We start from the raw sequence: 15,684 nt of genomic DNA, 5'->3' as shown, positions 1-15,684 counted from the left end.
TTGTTCTTTTTTTTAACTTCTTTCTTCCTCTATAATTTTAGTTTTAACTTTTCAGTTTGAATTTAAGTCTGAAAGTTACAGTACAGCAAAGTATAGTTTTAGTACCATCATGTATGGAATGTAAAAGAAACTGCAATAATATCTACTAGGACTTGGTATACGTAACTACTCCAAAAACACAATTTTTTGAAATCACCAACCCAAGGAAGGTTTGTTTGTCATCTTGCTTTCTAAATCATGTATTTGAAGAGTTCACATATTACTAAATGAGATGCAGCAAGCTGGAATAATTCCTCACAGTCTAATAGGAAAGCCAAATTAACATCATTCACAGATATAAGGCAGCCCCTGAGCTTTCTGACTCATGCCAGTTCTATAGAGAATTTTATGGTCCTTCAATTAGTCTAGTTTGCTGCCAGACATAAAGGCCCACAAAAGGCCTGCCAGATAGCCAGCTGAATGCCCAGATGCCACTGCTGATAGAACATATTTTAGAGCTTTGTATTTGGATGCTACATTTGCCAATTGATCCTAGGAGCTATTCTAAGCTAGAAATGTCAGACCACAAAGAACAGGAAAAATTAAGTTGTACTTGAGTTTTGAAGACCTAGGTTTGAATGCTACCTCTTCTACATATCCTCTTCACCACTCTTAGCCTCAAATTCTCAATTGAAACTTTTCTATGACCCAAGATAGATTGGAAATAGCTAACAATGAAGGAGAAAAATTGATCTAAGCTACATTTATATTAAGTATCTCTTTATCTTGCTTATATCACCTTAAAATGAAATCTATGAGCTATGGTCAAACTCATCAGACAATGACTGATTTGTTTTTTCTTTCTGATTATCTATAATTCTTCAGAAACATGTCAAAAATATGGAAATTGAAATGATCCCTTAAAGTGACATGGAATGTTTAACCCAGAGAAGAGACTTAAGAAAAAAGGTATTTAACAATAAAATGATTGGTGAATGTTAAGGTCTATTTCATAAGAATTCCATATGTTCCAGTTAAATTTATATCACAAGAAAGTAAATATTACTTTCCAACATCCTTCTCTCTGTCTAGTTCTTGTAAGGCAGGAGTGGGGAACCTTTTTTCCTGCCAAGGGCATTTACATATTGATATCATCATTTGTAAGCAAACAAAGTTGTCACTTATATTTGGTCAAATATTTAATTAATTCACCTCTAAAAAGTTACTAGATTTATTGAATAGAGATCTTCAAATATCTGAAGGGCTATGGCAAAAAGAAAGGATTACTCTTATTCTCTTCAGAATCAGAGTGCAGAACTTTAAGTATGAGTAGAAGTTGCAAAAATTTAAACAAAGAAAATACTCCTTTACAATCAAAGTCACTCAAAAGTGATTTCAGGTGCCTCAGAAGAGAGTGGGTTTCTGCTTTCAAAGCTGCAAATTTATGCTTAAGGAAAAAATTTACTAACAATTAAATGTACTACATTCCTCTTACACTCAGGATGGCAACCATGCAGCCAAGTCCATTGAAATCATTTGCTCTGGAGCTGCCACAGCAACTGCAAGTGGGACTTGAAGTTCAATAAATGTACGAACTTTTGAGGGATGAATTAATTAAATATTTGACCAAATATAACAGGTTAATTTTTAAGGTGATAATTCTGTATGCCTGTGAATGATGATATAAATCCTTAGCTGGAAAAAAGGGTTCCCCTACACTATCTTTTCTTCAAAGCTGAGTATCTATTTGTTTGGTACTGTATATAGGGAATTCCTGTAAAATTCCTTCCAAATCTTAAACTCTGTGATGAAAATAACAAGTTGATCATGTCATGTTTTGTTTTCCTTCTGCAATGGAGATTAGATTTATAAAAAAATAAATATTATCCATGACCTAAAGCAACAAAATTTTAGGATCCTAAACTTGGATTGTAATATGTCTAGTTGTTTCATATGTATTAGTTTTGCCAGAAAAGATCTTTAAAGATAATTAAAGATAAAGATTCCTCACAAGGCTAGCTTAACACAATCTGGGTAACACAAGAGCTGCTTTAATAATACTGTTGACTGTCATGAAAAGCTTTACTTCACATTATTCCCCTCATTCTCTCTCTCTCTCTCTCTCTCTCTCACACACACACACACACACACACACACACACACACACATACCCTTCCTTTCTTTTTTATTAGAAAACATTACATCACATATATTATTTTGTTTTGTTTTGCTTTTCTACATCAGACCCCGGAATTTTTAAAAAAACATGAAAAGATAAAAAAGGAAGGATTCACGAGACCTTTTAAACTGAGACAAGGGAAGCATGCATCAAAAAGACGGGAAAAAGGGGTGGCTAGGTGGCGCAGTGAATAGAGCAAAGGCCTTGAAGTCAGGAGTACCTGGGTTCAAATCAGACCTCAGACACTTAATAATTACCTAGCCGTGTGGCCTTGGGCAAGCCACTTAACCCCGTTGCCTTGAACAAAACAAAAACAGATCTTACCAAAAAAAGACTGGAAAAAACCTAAATCAACACATTTAGCAATCTGTCCTTTTACATAATGTTTTTGTTCCATTTTTCTTTTTGTGTCTGGCCATGGCTAGCTAATGCTATACATCCAGCTGAATATAACATAACTTTTTCCTAAATGTTCAAGTATTTTAAAAAGTATAAATATATTACCTGAATATTTACATGAGGGGTTGGAATTCCCACATTTTCATGGAGATAATTTGACAAAATGTACACATAATCTTTTATTTCTTTTTTCTTTGTATTTATTTCTTTGAAAAAAAAACATTATTATTACCATTACCCCCTTTCTCAAAATCTATCTTGCTTTATGTCCTTTTGAATCAATCTTGTTCCAACTCCTCAAAAGATAACTCTTTTTTTAAAAAAAATCCTTTAAGATCATCTATTTAGAGATTAGTTAATTCCTTTCTCCCTCCCCACATATGATTATTTCAAGTCCCCAAATGGTTGGTCTTCAACCTCATAGGATACCCTACATACAAGAACAGCTGCCCAAAATCTCCCACTTAGAGTTCAGCAAAAGTTTCTGAATCTGTTTCTGAAACAATCAGGCAGAACCAAGGAGAGTTCTTTTGAGGTTTTACTTCAACTAAATGGAATATAAGACATCTGGTATTAAGTTGAAAACCTGTGGAGGTGAAACTGGATTCTGCTATTTTCTAAAGTAATCCATATAGATCAAAACAAGGATCAGAAAAAGAACAATAAAAACTATTAAATTGACAGACATCACATGGGATGGATATGCATAGAAAACTCAAAGGCATCAAAAGTTAAGATTCTCCACTAGCAGGACAAAAATTTAAAATCAGAGGATTTGTACTACTACTTCAATAGCACTAAAAATTGAACTAGATGATATTTGAGGTTCCTTCACAATTTGCACATTACTCTGTGAGATGAGCATATTAATACTTGCCCTGCCTATCCAATTGAATGCTATAAGTCTTAAGTGAACTAATATACTAAATTGTAAGGGAAATAAATGTTAGCAATAATCATGTGTTTGTATGTTTATGAATGCAAAAAAAGTCTATGGCAGGAAAGGAACATCAAAATCATGAAAGCCTTCTCTTCAAACTTCAGTTACAAAAGTCAATTATTAATTTACTTGAGTTTTATAAATTTACCAGAAGTCTTTCCACATAAAACTATTCCTTGAGTTTGCATATCTTGTAATAAAATATCAGGTCAGTGAAATTAAATGTACTAACAAACTTTCAGCCATATCATTTCATAAAAATCATTCCAATTTTTCTTTCCTAGATTGTTTATGATACTGAGAGAGAAAAATAATAATAAAAATGACAATTATTCAAACTTTAGTTAGCAAATCATTATTAATCATCACTTTATACAGTTCATAAGATATTTAGTATTAGGAGATATGAAAGCAACAGGCTTCTGCCTTACAAAAAAAACTTAAAATATACTTGAATTTCCTCTTTGAATTGTAATATTACTTGACTTTGATTTTGAATAGTCAGCAAAAGTTTATGTTTGAATTTATAAGTCTTACCCAAATGAAATTAAGAATAATCATTACCTTTCAACTTTAATATTAACTATAAAATGCAATTATGTTGATGAAATTATTCTGATAACTGATTACCCTAATAAATGTGGAATCACAATTATATGACAGAATTATCTTCTACTCGAAAGTCTTATTATAACTAAGACTTTAAAACCTCCATTGCTGTTGCAACCCTCAATACCATTAAAAACTTATCATGTAAGAAACTTAATTGAAAATAATTGTACAGGAGTGGCTAGGTGGAGCAGTGGACAGAGCACTGGCCTTGGAGTCAGGAGTACCTGAGTTCAAGTCCAGCCTCAGACACTTAATAATTACCTAGCTGTGTGGCCTTGGGCAAGCCACTTAACCCCATTGCCTTGCAAAAAAAAAACTAAAAAAAAAAAGAAAAGAAAATAATTGTACAATTTACAATGGTGGATTCTTACTCATGATTATTATCTCATTTTGGATTTTCCTCAATAGGAAAAAGATATAGCAAAATATATAAACATTGAAATTAAAGGGAGTAAAATGTAATTCAGTTATAATTCAGGCTATTTGTTATTTAAGTATATTTGGCTCTTTGAAGACAGATACAATGTTTGCCTACCTGCTAATTATTTTATATCACCTAACAACCTTAACAGTGAAAGCAAAATAAGCTTTGCCACACCCCTGTTAAATAGGATAGTATCCACATGTCACTCTATCTGCTTTATAGTTATTCATCAATGAATAGGTGAATTTTTTAGAATGTAATAAAACTGTCATGCAAATAGCTTTATGCAGACTTTGCCTGAAGATCCATTTCTGTCTTTCCAAATTACTTTGTATTCTTTTATGTAAAATACTTTTTAACAATTAAAACATCATATTTGAACAAATGAATAAATAGCATTGAATAGAAAAAGATTATTTATGAGCTAAACCTAGTATAATTTTAATTGTTCATAAAGTTTACCATGATAGTAAAAAAAAAAAAAATACTGGCCTAACTGAACTTTTTGTCTTTTCTCTATGTAAATTCAGTGTTTCATTGACAAAACATTTAAATTATTTTTCTTTCATCATGATTACCACTGTTCTCCTTGATATTTGATCAACTTAAACATTTGAAACTTTGCAACAAAACACTTGTAACTAACCCCTGTAAACCTTATAATAAATATAGTCTAGCAAAACAAATTTACATAGTGGTCACATCTGGAAATGTATATTTATTTTAAACACCATAGTTCATCACCTTTGGCAATAAGTAAAAAATGCATCATCATTAGTCTTTTAAAGTTATGATAAAGTACTGATATACATATTGCTCATCCAAAAAACTGACTGAAATTTTCCAGGTTATATGGCATGAAATGGTTTATAACCCAGGAACTCAAGGATGTCTCTATTATCCATCTCTATAAAGGGTATAGATTGCCCTGTAACAATCACTGGAGTATTTCATTTTTAGTTTTTGTTGATAAGATTCTTGTCAATAGGCTGATCCTTCACCTGGAAGTTGGTCACCTCCCTGAGAGCCAGTGTGCCTTCAGAAAGGATTGAGGAACAGTCAATATGATGTTTGCTGCCCAATATCTCCAGGAAAAATGCCAGGAACAGAACAGAGGTCTGTATAAGACATCTGTAGCTATGATCAAGGCCTTTGATACCATTAGTCATGAGGATTCACAGAAAATTATGTCAAAGTTTGGTTGCCAAGAGAAGTTCATGAGTATTGTACTTCAGTTTCATGAAAGCATGCATGCCTGGGTTCTGGATAGTGGAAAATGTTCTCAAGATACCAGTCACCAATGGAGTAAAACAAAGCTTTCCATACTTTTTAGCATGATGCTTTCAGCCATGTTATCAACACCCTCAATAAAGATAAATATGATGTCAAGGTCAGCTACCACACTGATGGTAAATTATTCAACTTGAAAAGGCTACAAGTCAAGACCAAAGTGGAGGGAGTGCTGCTACAGGATCTTCTGTTTGCAGATGATTGTGCTCTCAGTGCAGCCTCTGAAGTTGAAATACAACAAAGTATGAATCAGTTCTCTGTTGCTTGTGCTAATTTGGGTCTAGCAATTAACAACAAGAAAACTCAGGAGCTCCATCAACCAGCACCATACCATCCATATGTGGAACCATTGATTACAGCAAATGGAGGAGCTTTGAGTGCTGTGGACAAGTTAATTTACCTTGGCAGTGTCCTTTTCAAGGAGGTACACACTGACAATGAGGTTGGCACTTGCATTGCCAGAGCCAGCTCAGTATTTGGGAAGTTCCAAAATAAAATGTGGGAGAGAAGAGGTATTGGACTGACTACCATTGCCTGTGAAACCTGGACAGTCTACCAGCGCCATGTCAGGAAACTGAATTGCTTCCATTTAAATTGTCTTAGGAGATTCTGAAGATCAGATCATCTGGCAGGAAAAGATACCAGACACTGAGCTCCTTTCTTGAGCTAAACAGCCTAGCATTCCAACATTACTACACAGAGTGCAACTATGATGGGCTAGACAAATTGTTAGAATGCCAGATGTACACTTGCCAGAAAAATTATTTTATGGAGAACTCACACAGGGCAAGAGCTCACAAGGAGTTAGAAGAAGCAATATCAAGACCCCTGAAGGTCTCATTGAAGATCTTTAGCATTGCTTGTACAGCTTGGGAGACACTGGCATAGGGCCATCCAACATGGCATGCCCTCATCAATGAGGGTGCTACATCTAGGAGGAAGGGCAGAAGAATTGGAGCAGCTCAAAGGAAACATGACATCTGTAAGTTTAGAGTACCCATTCCAGGTGTTCACATGGACTATTTGTGGCCAACCTGTGGTAGAGCATCCCACACTCATCTGATGAGTCATAGTTGGACACAAACTGGACACAAACATTATGTCTCAAACATAATGATGTCATATTGGTCTTATTTGATAACTAAGAACAAAGAATCAACCATCTAAACAACCATATTTTATATACTATACATAATAAATGTATGTAAACATGTGCATATATATATATATGTATATTTTGTTCATTCATATCTGTTTGTGACCCCCATTAAGGGTTTTCTTGGCAAAGACACTGGAGCAGTTTGTCATTTCCTTTTCTAGCTCTCTTTAAACAGGCATTTAAACAGGATTAAACGTGCAGTAAATTTTTGAAGTCAAATTTGAACTCAAGGCTTCCTGCCTTCAGGCAAGGCACTAGATACACAGATACAGACACAGGCATAGACACAGACAGACAGACACACACACACACACACACACATGCACAAACACACATACATACACACACACACAGAAAGAGAAGAGAGAGACAGACAGACAGACAGATTATTTTATTAAATTATTTGTATCAAAGAACTAAAAACAAAGTGAGTACCTATCAACTGGAAATGGTTGTGACACATGAATGGAACAGAATATTATTGGACATATGAACATATAAAATTCAGAGAATTCTCATAATACTTATCTGAACTAATGTTCAGGATCAGAACAAGAACATTTTTAAAGGTTTTATATATTTTTTCTTTTTTTTCCTATTTTTAATTTATTTGTTTATTTTTTCACATTACTACAATAGTCTTGTTATGAAAGTAAACATAATCCCCCACCCCTCCACAAAGATAGAGCTATCTCAAGAAAAATAGGGGAAAAAAGTGTGCTTTAGTCTGTGTTCAGGATGGATCACCTTCTTCATGCTTAATTTTTTTTGTCTTTGCAAGACAAAGGGGTTAAGAGACTTTCCCAAGGTCACAAAGTTAGGAAGTTATTAAGTGTCTTAGGCCAGATTTGAACTTGGGTCTTCCTGACTCCAGGGCTGTTGCCCCATCCTCTGTACCACCAAGCTGCCCTTGGAAAGCATTCTTTATAATAAGTCCATCAGAGAAGTTGCTTCAGTATATTTTTGCTACAGTTGCTATTACTAGCTGTATTCCCCCCATCATATTGCTTCCCACCCATATTTATTCTATTCTCTCTCTCCTTGACCCTGTCCCTCCTGTTTATTGTATCTGACCACACTCTCCCATGATTTTCCCTCTCTTCTATAACCTATACCCTCCTCCTCCCCTGTCTCCTTTCTCCCATCCCCTTCCTCTCCTATTTTTCTCTAGGGTAATATAGATTTCTATACCCTAATGAATGTGTATGCTATTTCCTCTCTTAGCCACTTCCAATGAGAATGAAGGCTCACTCATTCCCCCTCACCTTCCCCCCTTACACTCCATTACTAAAGCTTTTTTTGCTTCTTTTACATGAAATACCTTAGCTCATTCTATCTCTCCTTTCCCTCTCTCCCAAGACATTCTTTTCTCACCCATTAACTCAATCTTTATAATATATTATATTTTCAAATTAAACTCCCTCCTGTATCTTGTCTATAAAATCTCCTTCTGTCCTAATAAAGGAGAAGGTTTATATGAGTATTATCAGAATCATCTTCCCATGAAGCAGCTCAGCATCATTAAGTCCTTCATAATTTACCCTTCTTGTCTGCCTTCTCTATGCTTCACCTGAGTCCTGTAATTGAAAATCAAATTTTTTGGTCAGCTTTGGTGATTTCAAAAGGAAAGATTCAAAGTTACATCTTTCAACTAATGTTCCTCTTTTCCTCTGAAAGAGTACATTCAGTTTTGATGAGTAGTTGATTCTTGGTTGTAATCCAAGATCTTTTACCTTCTGGAAACATATTTCAAGTTCTATGAGTCCTTAATGTAGACACTGCTAAATCTTGTGTTATCCTGATTGTATCTTCATGATATTTGAATTGTTTCATCCTGGCTGTTTGTGTTATTTTCTCCTTGACTTCTGAGTTCTGGAATTTGGCTATAATATCCCTGGGAGTTTTTGTATTGGGATCTCTTTCAGAAGGTGATTGATGGATTCCCCCAGTTTCTATTTTACCCTCTGATTCTAAGGTATCAGGGCAATTTTACTGGAGAATTTCTTTAAAAATGAAGTGTAGACTCTTTTCCTCATCATGACTTCAAGGTAGCCCAATAATTTTAAATTGTCTCTCCTTTATCTATTTTCCAGATCAGTTGTTTTTCCAATGAGATATTTTGTATTTTCTTTTTTCTTTTTTTTTAGGGTTTTTTTTTGCAAGGCAAATGGGGTTAAGTGGCTTGCCCAAGGCCACACAGCTAGGTAATTATTAAGTGTCTGAGGCCAGATTTGACCTTAGGTACTCCTGACTCCAGTGCTAGTTCTCTATCCACTGTGCCACCTAGCTGCCCGATATTTTGTATTTTCTTCTAGTTTTTCATTCTTTTGGTTTTGTTTCATTGTTTCTCGATTTCTCACAAAGTCATCAGCCTCCCTTAGCTCCATTCTACATTTCAAGGAATTATTTTTCTTCAGAGAGTATTTATCTCCTTTTCCATCTGGCCAATTTTGGTTTTTAAGGCATTCTTCTCATTGATCTTTTGGACTACTTTTTCCATTTGATCTGAACTGGTACTTAAGTTATTATTTTCTTCAGTGTTTATTTATATCTCCTTCATCAAGCTGCTGACTTGGTTTTTATGGTTTTCCTGCATTGCTCTCCTTACCTCTCTTACTTGACTTTCAAAATCTTTTTTGAACTTTTTCATTACCTGAGACCAATTCATACTGTTCTTGGAGGCTTTGGATATATTGACTTTGTCATCTTCTTTATGTGTATTTTTATCTTCCATGGGATTCAAAGTAATTGTCTATCATCAGATTCTTTTTCTTTTGTTGTTTGCTCATTTCCCCAACATATAACTTGATTTTAATTCTTATTAAGATGGTACTCTACTTCCAGGATGTAGTATGCATTTTTCCAGGCTTTTGGGGTTTTGCAGCTGTTTTCAGAGACACCCCCCCAACCAGGGGCCTCAATTCCTTCAAGATCTTATGAGAGGCTCTGACTGCTCCTGGTCTGTGCTCTGGTCTGTGGATGACCACAAGTATTCCCCTCTGCCCTGGAACTGTGAGGAGGGTCCCTGTTCTCCTAAGGCAGTATAGGAACAAGACTGTGACTTGGATATGAATATAGGTAAGACAACAAAGTCCTGCCCCATAGATAATGGAAAGATCTCTGAAGTCTCCCCTGCCCCAATCCCCTTATCATCTGTGGACTGTTGGGTAGATCCACAGACCTACTTCTGGTTGCCAGGACCAGGACTATGTATAAGTCTGCACTGGCTTGGACTACTTACTCATTCTGATAAGGTAGATTTTCGCAATGACCTTCCAAGTTGTCCTTGGCAATCCCTGTGCGGAGCCCTCACTGCCACAGACCAGGTGTTCCTTTAATATTCCTGGGTGGTTGGAGCCTGTTTGTTCCTATGGCCAGCATGCCAAGACTGCACTGCAGCCCTTTTTAACCCCAAGGCAACAGACATTTCCCACAGATTTTCCAAATTGTCTTAGGTCAGAAAATTGTTTCCCTCAGTCTTTCTATGGGTTCTGTCATTCTAGAATTTGCTTAGAGTCATAATTTAAATGTATTTGGAGGGGTCTGGAGGAGAGCTTCTTCATTTCAATATCTTGGCTCCCTAAATCTAGAATTTTTTTCAATTACATGTAGAGGTGATTTTCAACATTCATTTTTGTATAGTATTCTCCCTCACACTTTTTCCTCTTCTTCATTCTAGGAAGGTAAATAATCTAATAAAGGTGCAATCATTTTACATATATTTCATATTGATCACGCTGTGAAAGAAGAATCAAAATAAAAAGGAAAAAATCATAAGAAAGGAAAAGTAAAAAAATAATAGTATGATTTGATTTATATTCAGATTTCATGGTTTTTTCCTCTGGATATTGTTGGCATGTTTCAGCACAGGTCTTTTTGACTTTTCCTTGATCACTGACTACTGAGAAGAGCTAAGTCTATCGTAGTTTATAATCACACAATGTTCTTGTTAAAATATACTTTCTAAGGCCAGAAGTCACAGAATAAGAATTGAACTTATTTGGCAGAGAAAGTTCCCCACTAGGCAAGTCCCTATAACAGCAAAACAACAGAGCAACTCCCTACTGATAGGAAACAATTCTATTAATATTCAAAATCAATTCAATTTGATATTGTCATAGGTTGGTTTCAGATTTATTTAATCCAGAATCTATAGCCTTCTCTCAGTACAGAATTTGCTTATACATTTATATATACTCACTTTACTCGGTATTAGTTCATGTAAATCTTCCCAAGTCTTTCTGAAATCTTCCTGCTCCTCAATTTATGGGCATCTCCTCAATTTCCAATTCTTTATCAAAACCAAAAGAACTGTTATGAATATTCTCATAAATGTGAATCTTTTCCCCTTTTATGTGATTTCTTTGGGATACAGACCTCGTAGTCGGATTTTTGGATCAAAAGATATGCGCAGTTTTATTACTCTTCAGATACAGTTCCAAACTGCTCTGTAGAATGGCGGACCAATTCACAATTCCACCAACAGTACATTAGTTCCCAGTTTCCCCAAAATTTATCATTTCCTTTTTCTGTCATAATAGTCAATCTGACAGACATGAGGTGATATGGTTATTTTAATTTGTATTTCTCTAATTAATAGTAACAGAGCATTTTTTTACTATGTTTATAGATAGCTTTAATTTCTTCACCTGAAAACTTTCTTTTCATTTCTTTTGCTCATTTATCAATTGAGAAATGACTTGTATTCTTATAAATTTGACTCAATTTTCTCTCTATATTAGAAATGATGCCTTTGTCAGAAACACTATGAAAATTACTTCTCAGATTTCTGCTTTCCTTCTAAACTTGGCTGTACTGTTTTTGTTTGTATAAAAACTTTTCAATTTGCAAAAACCTAAAAAAAAACTCTTCAATTTAATGTAAAGTAAAAACTATCCATTTTGCATTTCATAATGTTCTCCATCTCTTCTTTGGCCATAAATTCTCCTTTTCTCCACAAATCTGACAGAGAAGCAATTACTTATTCTTCTAATTGGCTTATGTTATCACCCTTTATATCTAAATCACAGACCTATTTTAACCTTATCTTTGGATATGGTGACCACATACTTTATATAATAAGCACTGTAAAGGAGGTAAAACTTAACATGTAAAAGCCTAAGCATTTAGATCAATCATTAATTATGACTTTGGATGACTAATGAAGAATTTTTATTCACTGTTGTTTTATCATGAAACCAGTTTAAAAAGGCCAAAGTTTCCCACTAAATCTAGAACCAAGTGTTCTTATCCAAATCTGACCACTAAACCCAGGTTATTCAAGAAGAAAAGGTGAAGTTGCTGACTTTTCACAGTATGCATATATTCATATAAGTATATAGACATTACAAACTTTTCCTCCTTTCATTTTTCTCCCTGAATTCTCAAGGTACAATACCAGAAGCCTTCATACAGTTTTGGATATCAATAGTCAACTTGATCCTAGAAAAAAAATTCTGAATCACTTTGCTTACCTATGTCTCTGATTCATGGTAACATTATTAGGATAAAGTGTTAAAAAAAAAAAACCTGGAAAATACTTTATTTTAAAACAGAAAATGTTTTTGATTCTTAGTCACAACCATTTTTGTTCTATCCTATGTGATATATGAATTTTCTCTTTGTTTTACATTTCCCATATATGTAGCTTCTGATCTTCCTCTTTCATCTCACAGTCCCCATAGTTCTCAAGGAATATGGAATTCTTTGTAAATACAAGTGATGATGGTGTTTGTCCTTTATTCTCAAAGAAGACCATGATATAGGGAGGTGATGCCATCACAGGCAAATAAATTGCATTTGAGTGAGGGGATGCTTTGCTAAGTCACCAGCCTTATTCTCTCCTTGGGAATCATGTGATCCAGTGGTCAGATATGAATTAGGATGACTGGAATGATTTTCCCAAGGTCACACAACTAGTTAGGAACAAGTGTTTGAGATCACATTTGAACTCAGGTCCTCCTGACTATAGATCTGGAACTCTATTCACTATATCACCAATCGATCGACTGATTGGTCTATCAATCTGTCTACATATATATTTATAAAAATAGATATATGTATCAGTAAGTGCAAAGTATTGGGAGAAAACATGGGGCACAGCTATATACTGGGACACATCACTTCTCTAAGTATGCTGTTTCATCTATAAAAGAGAAATGATAAAAATAGTCCTACCTATTATACTTTTGGGGAGGAAAGTACTTTTTAAAATATTAGCCATTATATTTATGAGATCTTAATATTGTTATTCTTTGGATTGTAGTTTTAGTTAATATTTTTACTAATAGTCATCAATGGAAGTGGAATTTTTTTTACATTTTTGAAGGGGGAAATGACACATAAATATGAGCTCAACTGTCATTAAAGATATTAAACACATACCACATACCATAAATTTGATTGTACATTTTAAGGAATGAAAGCATAAGATGTAGTAAGAATGCATAAAATGCCTTCTCTAACACACAATCTTGGTCATTTTCTCACTCAAATCATGTTTTCAAATAGGAAATGATATCCAAACTTTTCTTTTTCCCCTATATTAATGAAAAGTATGTAATTCAGATACTATTACTTCTTTCAATATGAATATATAGGGCATTTCATTGAATTTAAAGATTATTAAATAATTTTTAAGAAAATACAGAAAAACCTTAAAAAAAAAAAGAAAATACAGATATTTTACTGAAAATAAATCAACATAAATTGAGGTAGGGAAGGTCATCTCCAAAAGGAAATACCCTATCTCTATAAAATTTTATGAGAATATTGTGTACATGTATCAAGGGGCAGTCAGGCTTTTGTACTAAGATTCCCTTGTGGATATTTTTAATGTTACATAATTGCCTTAAAGATGAAGAAAATACAAGATCCCACCATGTTTATTATTTTTCAATTATTATTTTTTTAGAAAATATTTGATTCAACAAAATAAAATATTGCCTTTAAGGATCTCCAAGAAGGTATTTCCCTTCCATTTTATTAAAAGGTATACAAAACATATGCTCATATAACTAGAACTGGGGGGGGGTGAGATCCAAACTCTTTATTTTGTTAATGAGGAAATTGAAACTTGTTCAAGGATACACAGATAGATAACTTTCTAAGGCCAGAAGTCACAGAGTAAGAATTGAACTTATTTGGCAGAGAAAGTTTCCCCACTAGGCAAGTCCCTATAACAGCAAAACAACAGAGCAACTCCCTACTGATAGGAAACAATTCTATTAATATTCAAAATCAATTCAATTTGATATTGTCATAGGTTGGTTTCAGATTTATTTAATCCAGAATCTATAGCCTTCTCTCAGTACAGAATTTGCTTATATATTTATATATTTAATTTTAAGTGCAGTGTTGTACTAAATATTGAGTGGAACAGATCAAAGCAAAAAGTATACTCTCTGCCATCTAAAAGTTTATATTCAAGTAATGGGGCAAAAACATTTAAAAAAATTAAAAATCTAATTGTGTTTGCTTTGAGACAAATAGACTAAAAAATGAAGAAGTACATAGAGATCAATATCAGATGCAGAAATGGAAAATATTTCATTGTTAGGGTGGGAGCTAAGGACAAAAGTTGGATTTAAATAAACTGAAAAATATTTGTCTCTTCCTTTCCTCAAGTTTCAACTTAGAGATCATCTGAGAATCACATGAAATTTTCCCTAAATGTCCAAGTCTTTCTTATATCATATATGAAGAAAATGATGTCTCCATGTTAACAAATCTCACAAGCACTTTTCCAGGCCTTCTCTGTTCTTTCCATTCTCACATCATATTTATGTGCTTATCTTTCAAATCTAATTTCTAATAAATTTGAATTGATTTCATTCCTATCAATAGAGATTTGCTCTGGTTAGTTCACTGGTATGTAGAATTCTTGATGAGGAAAATTTCTCAGTGAAAAAAAGTTCAATAATTGTTTTGCAATTTCCAGTCCTAGAGAATTAATAGATCACTTAAAAATTAATTGACTTAACTAGATTCACACAGATGGTACTTAAACTAAGATAGAGTTAGCATTGAGGCTAGTTTACTATAAGTCAAACTGCCTCTTGAATTTAATTTATTTCAACTGAAAAGAATAGGGTATTCTTTAGTAGTATGGAGTAGAGAAAGGTGCTGCATGAATTCATTTCATTTAACTTGCAGCTAATATTCCCATAGGTCATTTTCATAATGCAGTGTTAAAATAAGATTATCATATGATTTATGTATTCAAAACCTAAAGAATGAGATTTACTATGTATATATTTGCTAGTTCTTTTTAATTGTGCCGTATCATTCCTTTGTATGGGAATAAATAATGTAAAAGAATATTTCTAAAAATTTTGGAGCAGGTTTTTACTTATATCTGTTTCTACAAATAGCCATTAGATGTTCCCCAAAAGTGATGACACAGAAATCCATCAGATGTGACCTTTTCTCACAAAAAATATCAAAGTTTTTGGAACTTACCTTGCTTCAAAGCTAAGATCTGTAGCAAAATGGTATATTCATAGAAGTATCATGAGATACCAGTTTATGAATTACAAGCAAAAGAACCTGTAATTTCCAGCATTTTCCAAGAGAATATTTCTCAAATTAAGATTAATAAATATTTTTATTCTATAAATATTTTATTTGTTTTGCAATTATATACTATGATAGTTTCTACCTATCCTTTTTGGTAAGGATTTTTTTTTTTAGGTTTTTGCAAG

At 33.7% G+C, this 15,684-nt stretch overlaps 1 long non-coding RNA gene across 2 annotated transcripts in view; it reads right to left on the bottom strand.

Annotated features, from left to right (window-relative positions):
* The window catches only part of LOC141501418 (uncharacterized), a 488,282-nt gene that overhangs the window by 290,172 nt on the left and 182,426 nt on the right, over nt 1-15,684 (bottom strand). The window lies entirely within an intron of this gene.

This window comes from Macrotis lagotis, chromosome X (assembly GCF_037893015.1).
Source record: "Macrotis lagotis isolate mMagLag1 chromosome X, bilby.v1.9.chrom.fasta, whole genome shotgun sequence".
NCBI lineage: Eukaryota > Metazoa > Chordata > Mammalia > Peramelemorphia > Peramelidae > Macrotis > Macrotis lagotis.
The sequence above is the reverse complement of the archived record's forward strand: the minus strand, read 5'-3'. Positions and strand labels throughout refer to the sequence as shown.